The sequence below is a fragment of the Mus musculus genome, chromosome 17 (assembly GCF_000001635.26).
Source record: "Mus musculus strain C57BL/6J chromosome 17, GRCm38.p6 C57BL/6J".
Taxonomy (NCBI): Eukaryota; Metazoa; Chordata; class Mammalia; order Rodentia; family Muridae; genus Mus; species Mus musculus.
In genome coordinates this window covers 90855097-90868330 of record NC_000083.6, presented here as the reverse complement: position 1 = coordinate 90868330, position 13234 = coordinate 90855097, and the positions used below count along the sequence as shown (strand labels likewise).

The following is a 13234-nucleotide window of genomic DNA, read 5'->3' as shown; positions in this document are numbered from 1 at the left end:
TATACGAGATAATGACAGGGCAAGCTTTATAACTCTATAGATAATATATGTTATTTTAGTTGACATTGAATGTGCATGAAAATATGAAATTACCAAGTTATAAACATGTCAACTATAGGTCAGTGAACATACAGTAGTGGAACCATGACCTAATCAATTCTTACATTCTCTGCTTGAAGGTTCATGCAGCCAAATTCTATGACAACAAAGGTGTTCTCAGAATATTATTTCATTTTAAGATCACTTGTTCAAAGAAAATCAACATACCACCTAAATTATTTAAGAAATAACTTTATCCTTAGAAGGAGTAACTACTTTATACATTTTATGATCTGTTAATTTTATATTAAAATTAGATCTGAAATAATTGAAAGGCAGTTGCAGAAAATGAACATTTCAATTAACAAAAAAAGAAAAGAAAGAACAAAACAAAACAGAGCTGCTTTTTTGCCTCTATGTACCTCTCAGAAATTTGTCCCTTTGCTTTGCTTTAAATATAAAGGAATGTGTGTGTGTGTGTGTGTGTGTGTGTGTGTGTGTGTGTGTGTGTGTCTTGTGGAGATTTCCATCCTTTTTTTTTTCATTTTTTCTTTTTATTATTAGATATTTTCTTAATTTACATTTCCAATGTTATCCCCTTTCCTAGTTTCCTCTCTGAAAATCCGCTATCCCCTTCCCACTCCCACTGCTCCCCAACCTACCCACTCCCATTCCTGGTCCTGGCACTCACCTATACTTTGGTACCAGTTATCTGTCTAGAAAATTGTCCTTTTCATCTGGATTTTCCAGGGATTTCCATCTTATATATTAAGATCGGACCCAGGGCTTTCTATTTTGGCTCTACTGATATCTATCTATTTTCAATCTCCCCCTCCCCTTCGTTCTCTCCCTCTTCTCCCCTCCCCCCTCTCTCTCTAACTCCGGAACATTTATACTGCTTTTTACCATAAGAAATAAAATGAGCCACAGCCACTTTTTGTTTGTTTGTTTGTTTTGCGAGACAGGGTTTCTCTGTGTATTTCTGGCTCTCCTGGAACTCACTCTGTAGACCAGGCTGGACTCGAGCTCAGAAATCTGCCTGCCTCTGTCTCCTGAGCGCTGGGAATAAATGCGTGTGCCAGTACACCCGGCTCGCAGCCATTATTGATGGAAGATATGCCACTGATCATTAATGTATCAGAGATTATTTTCCTCTTAAACAAAACTATTAGTTGAGACTAACTTTATTAAACCAGTTTTATTTATATTTGCAACTTGTATATTCAACATTTCAAATTTAAATAGAAGTAAAATGTTTTAAAGCGCTAAAGATATACGTGTATAGTATGTCTGTGCAAATGAAATGTCTGAGAGTGTAATAATCCAGATCTCAGAGATGTTCGCCATCTTTGCTACAGTGAGCTCATTCTGCCATCTTCACTACAGGGAACTCACAAACTGCTGTGTTGTGGCTCTTCAGCTTCCTAAAGTCGCAGGTATTTCATCTACTTAGTGTTCTTTTTAGTTTTTTTCATCACTTTATACTTAAATATGAATTAAAAACCTTACAAGTGTGTAAGTATAGCACAGCATTTTGGGGACACTAAATTTGCCTCAAGAAATTAAGAATAAAAGCATTCATTTACCAAATAAGATTTTAATATTATCCTATTACAATGTTGATGATCAGACAAAATCAGCTGTGAATTTTTTAATCTCATAAAAAGCTATATAAATAATTAGATAAACAAATTTTAAAACCACATTAAGATACAGCATATCAATAAAGAAACAAAATACTTAATTTTTCAGCTATTACTGCTAGCAACTCAAATATGAATTTCTCAGTTGCTTCTCCCATTATTTTCTCCAGATCATTTAATCACATAGTAAAAGTAAAATATTTTAATTTCTTTAAAATTTGAGTATGTTTTAAAGGCTTTGTAAATTATTACTAAGAAAAGGGGCTCATCTAGATCGCTGTGACTTTACAGTGCTTGAGACATGATAGTAGCCTAGATGCTGTGTTTTGCACGGTCCAATACATGTATGCAGAAAAAGCTGCTCAGTGCATAACTTCCACACACCACACTGAGGCATCCCTGAGCCCTCTCTCCACCATCACCCCCGTCCATCTCCATTCCCCTTCCTTCTGATTGCCTTTTATTCTGTGGCCTTGTTGATCAGGAGCTTTGGAGTCCAGGTACAGTGATGGATGGGGCCAGAAAATGAGCCCAAGTTAGTGAAATTTTCTCTCCCTTTTTGAGTGGTATTTTTCATCTTCTAATCCAGGAACTAGAGAAAAGAAAGTTTAACAAGCTGTTTTGGGTTAAGAAAGGTAGCATTTTTCATTTTGTACAAAATAAATTTAAACAAATTGCACATTTTCACTAATTATTGAGGAAAATATCCGTATAGGATTTTGAGTGCCTGAAGATTATTGTATTAGCACTGCTCTTAGTTTTCTAAGGGGTTACATATACCTAAAGTATTTCCATAGTTCTGCATGTCTTTCTTTTAAGTGAGCAGTCTATTGGATGGTTATTTACCAAACAAACAAGCAAACAAACAAAAACCAGTAAGGATTGCTTATTTCTTCTAAGAAGTATTTTACAGAATTGTAAGCCTATCTGGTTTTGGTTTACAATGTTGATATGCTCTAAATAATAAAGAGCAGAACATTCTTACACAGTTGTGTTTTCATGTGAGAAATCTTATCATGTATATATTTGTACACAAGACAATTGAGTTCTTAGCTTATAGTAGACAATGCCAGGCATTTCTGAAAGATTGCTTCATCCTACAAGGATCAGCTTTGCGTGTAGAAATCTGAATAATGAAAAGCTAGGACACATAAAGTATCTACTCTATTACCAGCATTTGTTATACATTTTGCAAGTGAAAACTGTTGAAATGAGATGACCTATCTCCAAAGTCTGCAGGTGTCCTCTTTCTCTGGTGTCACTCTGAGTTTGCCATGCTTCACATTATTTGGCATTTGTGGGAGAGAGAGAGAGAGAGAGAGAGAGAGAGAGAGAGTATTCCAGGGAAACTGAGTTTCTATAGTTGAGAATCACTATCAACATTTACATTCAGTGGAATCAACATAATTTTATTTTGTCTGTGAAATAGAAGTGATATGAAAATTATTGCCTAAGATTCCCATAACTGTAAATCACAACACCTGTGAAAGAAAGCCGCTGGGTTCCATGCTCTCAATATTGTTCTCTCAAACTGAATAACATTATACTCATATGGTAGCACCAAGAGGTTGAGTTTGTGGGGCAGCAAGTGGGACATGAAGATCTTGCCCTCATGAGTGGCACTGTGTCATGAAAGGAGCTGAGGGAACTACCCTGTCTCTGTGTGTGTGTGATAAACCAAGTGTTTGTCCCTTTTGCTATGTGATGGCTTTCAAAGGCATGACTGATGGATGCGGAAGTTCTAATATTTTGAGAGTTTTGTTGTTCCATTTGTGTGGTATTAATCAGGGAAAACTAAATGTAAAAAAAAAATTACTAAGATAATATGATGTTCTCCCTCAGGCTTCAGTGCATTACTGTTTTTTTGTTTTGTTTTGTTTTGTTTTGTTTATGGGTTTTTTTTTTTTGAGATTATATGGGAAAAATGAAAGGGGAGGGACTGATTGCCTTTAAAATACATTTTCATGGTATCCATGCTACTTGTATGATCAAGACCTGTGTGAGACCTGTGCCTGCTGGAACACAGAAATAAGACAGGGTGGTTAAAATATTTACAATTTTTCATCTATATTAACACAAGCTATTTACAATAGATTTTTCATTTCTTTTTCACTGCTGGCCGTTTAGGTGTTCTCTGAGTATCCCTGACAGGATAGTCACATATGTAGCCTAGCAACCACACTAAGCTAATTTAACATTTATTCCACAAAGCCATCTCATTGATAGGATTATAGCTCACAAGTCAACTAAAGCAAGATTGTGACCCACAGTTCCTTTCCTTCAGACTTATTAGGTGTTTTGGGCTGTGATAATTTAATCTCCTTTGACTCTTGGGACACTGAGTGGTGAAATATTTCTTGCAGGTACAGTTCTAATGCATAGTTGTTTAAACCCTGTTTACTCTGTACTGACTATGAAGCAATCATTCCATCTAATATTTTCATAACTTTGAGAAGTCACATGCAATGAATAATCATGAACTAAGACTATATTGTGTACACACAGAGATGCACTGTGCTTCAATCACGAAGACAATGAATGAGCATGAACTAAAGCTATATTCTGTATGCACACAGAGACACACTCTGCATGGTTCACTTGCCAACACTTCAAAAGAAAGGGAAGTGTCACTGAGGGCCACACAGCACTGGAGGTGTAAATCAATGGAAGAACACTTGCAGAGACTGCAAAAGATTCTGAGTTCAGTCTATAACACTAAATGTTTTAAAAAATGGGAAAAATCTTCATTTGTTTAATATGGAGGACAAATCTAAATTAGGCAAGATATTTCAGACATGATTTTGCATCCAAGTTATGTATTAAGATATATTTCAGAATGAAATTATACAGGTTCAGAGGACATTGAGAAAGAGAAGAAGACAAAGAGAGAGCTAAAGGAAGTAGGGAAATGAGGTCATCCAAGTGAGAGAGGACTTATCCTCAGTTCTCTGGTACGAGGACTAAGAGAAGAGAGAGGAAAGAAAATAAGCTGTGTCCCTAACACATGCAGAAGACACACCTAGATCCCAAATGCTTGAGGAAGACAGACCTGGATTACTGAAGCATGATGAAAATTTCATGTTTTAAAGTATGTTTCCCAGATTTACCGAACACATATCCATTAAGACCTTGGAAGAAGTGCACATTTTAGATTCTCTTACATCTGCTTACGAAGTCCTCAAGATGATTCTCCTGGTAATGAAAACTTGCAGTGGATTTGTTGGAATGGTGGTCTGAGCTAAAAACAACCACATGTTCTCCTTCACTAACAATCCTGTCTCTGCAAGTAGTTACTAAATGTTCTTCTTGGTGATGTCTTGAGAGGAGTCTGCAGGCTGGCTCAGAAGTTAGGAGTGAAGACTGATCTTGTAACAGGACTGAGCTTGGCTGTCACTACATGTCAAGTGATTTACAACCACCCTTTACTCCAAAAACAGGAGATCTGAACTCTCTGGCCTCTCTGGACATCTGAATTCATTTACACATAACCACAAGCACACAGATGAGCATTCACACACACACACACACACACACACACACACACACACACACACGCACAATTAAGCAAATAGCTCACCCTCAAAGCATGCATACAAATACCATTATACTTACTGAGCTGGTTGTATTTATGTAGCTAAACACATGTACGTACATGTATATGCCTTATGTATGTAAGAACACTTAATAAAAAAAGAGGTCATGGGTTTGCAGAGAGTGGGAAGTGGTAAACAAAAGGCCTAGGAAGAAAGGAAAGAGTACAAGGATTAATATAACTATAGTGTAATGTAAAAAAAGAAATAAAAATAAATAAATCTTCAGATAATGATGGCTAGAATTAATTATAGAGATTTAACTAAGGTGGCTTTATGTGGCTTGAATGAACAGCTTTTCTAGATTTTATTTGGCACCTTTGGTGGGTCATATCTCAAGCTGATTGGATGGTTGATGAGTAGACCGTCAGATTATACTTTCACTATGAGACTTCCAGGAAAGTTTTTAGCCAAAATGTCAACTAGAAAAAAAAATCTACAAAGAAATCCTAGACTTGCTACTAAGCTCTGTTACCCACATTATATAATATAGGTGATCAAAAAGGTGAATTATGTGTGGATGACATACTGCATATCTGCCATGATTTCCTTGTATTTTAAAAGAATGCATGCTTTGTTTAAATAGACTGAGGTAGATGAATGTCTTTTTCTCTGTAATTTCATGTGGCATCTCTAGGAAAGTAAATTATACTGTGATGAAAAAAAATAAGTAATTGCTCCTTGTGCTTAATTGATTTTTATAGAAATTACAATGAAGATTTGATTAAAGGAAGACAGCACATTTCCTATGGTTGGTTCATGAGACACATAATGGTCTGAAAATGTGCCACCAAGCACAGGAATTATACTGTCATTTTGCCAGAGTGTGTTGAGCAGGAGATATTTAGAATTCTTTATGACTTATAAACCTTGCAGAATGCCCCCCTAAAGCAGTCTGGTAGGAATATCTATTTCACAGTCATAACATGTCCTGACTGCTAAAGTGTAGGAGCCTTTTGTGAGAGAAGTAACTAATGGTGCCATTTAAATAAGAAAGAGGATGGGAATTTGATAGTGACAAATGATGTACATTGAATCAAGGTCGGTGCTGAAGTTTACAAGTTAGGTCCTGTCTGCATGAGGTATAGCAAAGAGCTCTGAAGGATGGAGATACACACACACACACACACACACACACACACACACACAGAGGTTTGAGTCTTATTTATTTACTTTATTACTTCATAACCTGAACCTGATATTATTTTGGCATGGTTAATTCTTTGCTCTGGTAGGCTGTTGTATGGATTGTAGGATGCTTAACAGCATCCATTTTTCTTACTCATTATATTTTACTAGAAGTAAACCCTTACCATGTCGTGACAAGCAATAATGTCTACAGATAATTGTCAAGTATAGCACAGGTTCACTGTCGCCTCTGAGGACCTTAGCTTATATCTTCACAGTAAAACTGCAGCAGCTTGTTGATCATCACAAGAGAACCGTGCTGCCACAGCTCCTGCCGCATGGTCTTGGAGAATGCTGCTGCTGGACTCCAGGTCCGTCCTGGGCTCGGGGCTTTGCTATGTTTTCTTTTCTGAAGCCCACGGAGCTTGGTTTGGTTTTGTTGTTTTGTTTTGTTTTGTTTTTTCTTGTTCAGTGGCTCACTACACTCAGAAAAAAACCTTTGTGTTCATCTTTTTCCTCTCTAAGCCTTGTGTGAAAACAGAAAGCATCCTCAGTTGTTTCATCCTTTACGTCTTTAAAAACAAAAACAAACAACTAGAAACCTCACATCGATTTGTATATGAAACATTTTCTGATAATTTTCATGGAAGTAAAATCAAGAGATCAGGAAGACGATGCTATAAGTGTTTTTCAGAGTTCATTCAATCTTTGTAAGTAGTTGGTTTTGACTATTGAAATTTCTACTAATGTTGGAGCATGACTAAATGGGGAACATAAAAGCCAGCTTTTACCTTACCTTCACTGGAATGCTAGATGGGTCATACATCAGTGAGAGCCCCCATCATCAATAAGCATGATGATGTCACAGAAGAGGATGACGGCTAATAGCTCAGTGGGCACACCAGTGACTCAACAATGGCCACCTAACTGAGGCTGGTTTGTAGGCCTATCTCAGCTGGGAGCGTGGTTTCTCTGCACACTCCCATCCACTGACAATTGCGCACTTATGCTTGGGTCATTGACTGTTATGGACTTTCCCTAAGCATTACTCCGAAAGGAATTATTTTTATTGTTCTCAACAAAATGTCTTCAGCGCAAATGGATATGAAACACTGAAGGAACTCTCCTTTCTTCTGGATAAAAATTCAAGCCCGAAGGAAGTGAGTCAATATCCTATCACTGAACCGCATTGGAGAAAACTGCCTCTTAATGCCGATGCCAGTGTTTCTATTCCCTTCCTTTCTTGAGTGCTCAGTGAAGCAATGAGTACTTGGTGGACCCCTAACAATCTGGCATATATACTGAAGAAAGCTAGAACTAGGGGTAGTATGGCTCAAATCCTAATTCTATTTGTAGCTTACATTATTATGGGTAAATTATGTAACTTAATCACATATCCTTACTTACCATGAGTAGGTACTGTCGAGAAGATAGATAAATGCTAGCTTCTGTAAAATAGGTGAGTGTTTTATCAAATGCGGGGCTTCCTTTGCATTATCTTACTAACGCCTGATACCACCAGCCCTCAACTCCATCATTCTGTGGCCATCAGCCACCTAGACTATCCAAACTCCACCCTCACAGTTGCCTGGCATTAGCCAGGTATACTCCTCTCCACAGTTACCCTGCAACAACAAGGTAGCCCAGCCCACTCTAAAAGGGGCTGCTTGGCCCCTTCTCCCTCTTTTGCTTCTCTTGTCTTCCTCTCTCTCTTAAGCTCCTACTCTTATTCTCACCCTTGGCCGTCCTTTTTCTCCCCCTTTCCCCCTCTCTCTCCACGTGGCCATGGCTGGTCTCTACTTCTCTCTCTCTCTCTCTCTCTCTCTCTCTCTCTCTCTCTCTCTCTCTCTTCCTCTCTCTTCCTCTCTCTCTCTTCCTCTTCCTCTCTCTCTCTCTCTCTCTCTCTCTCTCTCTCTCTCTCTCTCTCTCTCCCTCTCTCTCTTTCCCCCCTCTCTGTTTTCTACAATAAAGCTCTAAAACCATAACCATCTCCTTTCATCAAGACCTGCTGTGCTAGAATGGTGAAATAGGCCTTCCCCTCAGGAGCCCCATCTAACCTCTCACCAGGAGGCTTGTCTGCACTCTAGCCAAGGTCACCAGCCAACCCAAGCTGCCCACGGAGCTAGCAGCCCGAGCTAGCCAGACTCTCGCCCTCGTGGGAACCACCCAGCACCTTCTCCCCCTGCCCCTTCTCCCTTCTGCCCCGGGCAGACCGGGCCACCCCCAGAGCCCCCACCAGTTCTCAGTTCTTCCACAGTGTCGAGCAATGTCCTGTGATGCCCAAGAGCTAGAATCTGCTGTCCCTGCCTTCTGTGAGGCCCAGGAAACCTGGACTGCTCCCTCTCCAACCCCCGTGGACTGGGGTTCCATGGCTTCCCACAGCCAGACACCCACACCCACCCGGTTGGTGAGGAGAACGCAGCAGCCCCGCCTTCCCTCCCCACCCCACCCCCACTTGCCTAGAGCCCCGGAGCTCTCCCACCCTCATTCTTTCTCCACGACCAGCACCCAACACATTTGGACTAATTTAGAGAATATGAATTTTTTCTTCCCCTATATGCTTTTCTTTTGTACTTTAGTATACATAGTAGCCAACCCATATGTGAACTGCAACAGCAATCTGCCTCTACAACACACTGTAACCTTGTGTAGTCATAACACAGAAATGTATGCTCCTAAGATCTAAGGATTTCTCTGATTTGGATTGGCACATGGGACCCAGAACTATTGATTTCAACTGAAACAAGCAAATAACCATAGGACTTACAATGTAGCACAAAAGTTATAATTCTACCCTTTCTTCTGGTTTTTAAAGATAGGGTTTCTCTGTCCTAGATCTCGCTCTCTAGACCAGACTGGCTTCAAACTCACAGAGTTCTGCCTGTCTCTGCCTCCCAAGTGCTGGGATTAAGGGCGTTCACCACTACCACTGAGATTTACACAATCAGTATTCACTAATGAAAGTCTTTACTTCAAATAGTCTCTAACTTCATATGTTCTGTAGATTACATTTGGCTGTTTTATCAGAGAATATTGCTGAGAATTTTTTTTTCGCGGAACCTCTGGATAGAAGCTGAACTCTTTTTTTTTTTTTCAGCTACTGCTTAGATGCATCTCCAATGGCCATGACAATACATGGGCACACTGAGGGCTGAATGGGAGGGGATGTCCACATTGAGACAATCTGGATGAGGCTTGTCCACACACATCCTTTGAAAGCCAGGGAGCAAAGGGCCGTGGTGGCGTATGCCTTTAATCCTAGCACTCAGGAGGCAGAGGCAGGCAGATTTCTGAGTTAGAGGCCAGCCTGGTCTACAAGGTGAGTTCCAGGACAGCCAGGGCTACACAGAAAAACCCTATCTCAAAAAAAACAAAAACAAACAAACAAACAAAAACAAAAACAAAAAAAAACGAAAGAAAGAAAAGAAAAGAAAAGAAAAGAAAAGAAAAGAAAAGAAAAGAAAAGAAAAGAAAAGAAAAGAAAAGAAAAGAAAAAAGAAAAGAGAAGAAAGAAAGCCAGGGAGCAACTGGTGCTGTGGACATGAACACTGAGAAACCTACTCAGCACTTCACTGTAATAGAAGCCCACATCTCCTCAGGAGGGCCCATCCCACCTCTATTTAGAGGTAAATCTATGATTATTGTTACTTTGTTGTTGTTTTGTTTTGTTTTCTGGTAGCAAGTAGTTTCGTAGGAAGTACTTAGCATTTTCACTGTTTCTACTTGCAAAAGAATTCCTACAGCTTCCCAGTACACTGTTGGAAGAGCAGTAACAGTCACACGGAGCTATGAAGTTAACATTTTCTAAGCTCTGACCTTGTGCCATACACTGGGAGTGTCATTCTTTTGAGTCATTTTATACTACATTTAGTACTGAAAGAATTAACACCTTAAACTCAATTTCAGTGACAGTTTCTCTCTCTTACATGTTGAGATTTTATTTTTATAGGAAAGCACATATACACATACGCACACATACACATATGCACATACATGCATATGTCCAGGAACGGCAAAATAAATATTATTTTCACAACAAAATGAAAGAAACAAACAAAAAAACAGTAGTGTTTGCAATTTTTGTTGGTTTGTACATGTGCAGAAGAGACTGAGGAGAGGGCAATTGTGATGCTTGGAAAACAAAATTTAGGAAAAAAAATCCTCAAAAGAAAGGAAGCCTCAAGTGATAGAAGAGATGGTCAGCTCCGTGAAACTGTAAAACAATTTCAGAGTCCCTGTGCAATAAGATACATGTCCTTACAAAGGAAAGCAAACAGATTTTATACTAGGAATGGCTTTTTGTGAACTTAATGCTCATAATTAGGATACCAAGGCATTGGCAGACCCTAGTTTTTGTGCTTTTGTAATGAGGTGACTTACACTAAATTCAGACATATATCTCTTTGTGGGAGCTATCTAGGTTGGTACTGCATGAAAAGCATAAAGGCCAGGTTTACAGAAATAGATGAGGTCTGTGTGTCTATCACCCTGGCAACACTGATACTGATAACCTGGGAAAAAGTGGGGGGAGGGGCCGTGCTTTGGTTGTCAAAGGACAAAAGCATTTACTTCCTTAAAAGCTGAAATTTCCAATGCCTCCAATGTAAGGGATTGCAGCTTGGAAGCATCGAGTTCTCAATGCTCTCAAATTATCTCCTCTCCTCTGTACTGGAAAGGTACATGTTGCATTTCTGGAATGGGATATCTCTGGTGAATACCTAATTTCTCCCTTAATTTACCTATGCAACCTATTTTTTCTTTTTCTTTCTTTCTTTTTTTTTTTTTAAGAAAACACTGGCTTTTTATTCTAAATTGTGTTACTTGGCTTCAGTTCTAAATTGTCTGGTTTCCTCAGGCTTCTTCTCTATTTAGTCCCTAAAAACAATGCCTGTTTGTTCTAACTGTATGCATAGCCGCCGTTCATCAGCATTGCCGTCGGCTGCCACACAAAGGCACTGCTCTGATTTTCAGCTTTATTTCAGCATTGGGATTATTTATTTCAGAGTATCTCCAACCGTAGCATGCAGCAATATTTTAGTTCCAGTGTCAAAGATTAAAGACATAGGAGTCAGTTACAGTTGTGATTGCCATGGCCATGGCGGAGGCTGACTAGAAGTGGAATCTATTTAAACTCACATTGTGTGTGAGAGATGAAGCTTCAATGAACCTTTGCTAAGCCATATTAATTCATGGTGGCACTTAATAGAAGGACATTGCAGGCATGTTGTATTTGCTTTTTTTCTTGTTGCTTATATGTCCAGCCATGAAGTAGGTATTGAATCTTAGCAGTAAGTAGAAATAGTGGTGTCTTCTGCACTTTTATATAAAGCATGTGAAAAAATATATATGCAAGTTACAAAAGTGTAATTAACACCTTCCGACATTGGGGACAACATGAAATTCATTAAAATACATTTACTTAACCCACAAACTGTACATGTTATTCCTCATCGTTTAATCCCAAACTATTCTCTATCCCCTGAGTTCACACTGCCCCACTTTCCAATCTCTCCATCTCCTGGTTATCCAAAGTATGTCAGGCAGAACCCTAAAGGAGAACTATCTGTACTCACTTAAGACATTAGATACAGTTATATTACTGCTAATATGACACTTGCTACCTAACTTGTCTCATCTCCTATGCTATTGTTTATTGCTGTAATATATTGTAGCAATGCTTTATTCCTTTTTATTTTCCAAGGGCTAGTAGTTGATGCACACGTGATATGTAGTAAATAGTCATTATACAGTTCACTACGTCTTTGAAGGTATAACTAATTTTCATAAGTTCCATTATTTCTAATTTGAGGAGCCATTCAGGATCTCTCTCTCTCTCTCTCTCTCTCTCTCTCTCTCTCTCACACACACACACACACACACACACACACACACACACACACACACACACCACAGAGCAAATAAAGCAAACAGGTATACACACACTCGCACTTTCACTACTGGGTGACTCAGAAGCAAAAGTGTGAGATGTTATGAGGATGTCCATGGGACTGCAGACTTTGCCGTTATCCACTCTAGCTGAATCATATGAAGAAATGCCAATGGAACTGCTATGTGACACACACTGTCAACAAAATGCAGGAAATACCACGATGTATATGAGATGAAGAACTTGAAGCGAAAACAATATTTAATATACCCTTATTTTGAAGCACAAGCATTTGAGGGTATTGGGCTTTGCGGCAAGTCACTATTCAGATCTTTAAATGGTACTTCCGTCTTCTGCATGAGAATCAATCCTGATGGCATCAGTGAAGAAATGGAGAGATCACATTTCCAGATGACAGACTTGGGAGTTCTGGAATCAAAAAATTATTACAGTAAGTGGCCAATACCGAAAGCAGCACTCAATCCCCTTCCACACAAACATCCTTACTCAGGAAACTCAGAGGGAAAAAAACTCATAATAAGTCCACCATGGTGCCTTTGGAGAGATTGGTATATAAAGTTGGCCTTTTTTTTCCCCCGAGACAGGGCTTCTTTGTGTAGCCCTGGCTCTCCTGGAACTCACTTTGTAGACCAGGCTGGCCTCGAACTCAGAAATCTGCCTGCCTCTGCCTCCCAAGTGCTGGGATTAAAGGTGTGTACCACCACCGCCCGGCTGTCTTTTTTTTTTTTTTTAACATTAGTAAATATTTCAACCTGATTTTCTCTCAAAGAGTGGTCCAGGAGAAAATTATTCTACTTTGGAGTAGTGATGTTGCCTTAGTGGTTTTTGGTTTATTTGGTGATTTTTAGATGTTTTGGCAAACACAACTAAGTCATACTAGAGTTACTGTAAAGAAAGTTTGAATCTGGTCTTAGCAACTAGAGAAT

The 13234-nt window shown here is 39.1% G+C and overlaps 1 protein-coding gene and 1 long non-coding RNA gene across 39 annotated transcripts in view; one reads left to right on the top strand and one right to left on the bottom strand.

Annotated features, from left to right (window-relative positions):
- Positions 1-13234, top strand: part of Nrxn1 (neurexin I) — a 1059516-nt gene that overhangs the window by 224829 nt on the left and 821453 nt on the right. The gene's annotated exons all lie outside the window — the stretch shown is intronic.
- Positions 1229-7162, bottom strand: 4930480K15Rik (RIKEN cDNA 4930480K15 gene). Its single transcript, NR_045463.1, has 3 exons — positions 6586-7162; positions 4844-5419; positions 1229-2274 (listed from the first exon to the last, which is right to left on the bottom strand). It is a non-coding gene; the product is annotated as an RIKEN cDNA 4930480K15 gene (long non-coding RNA).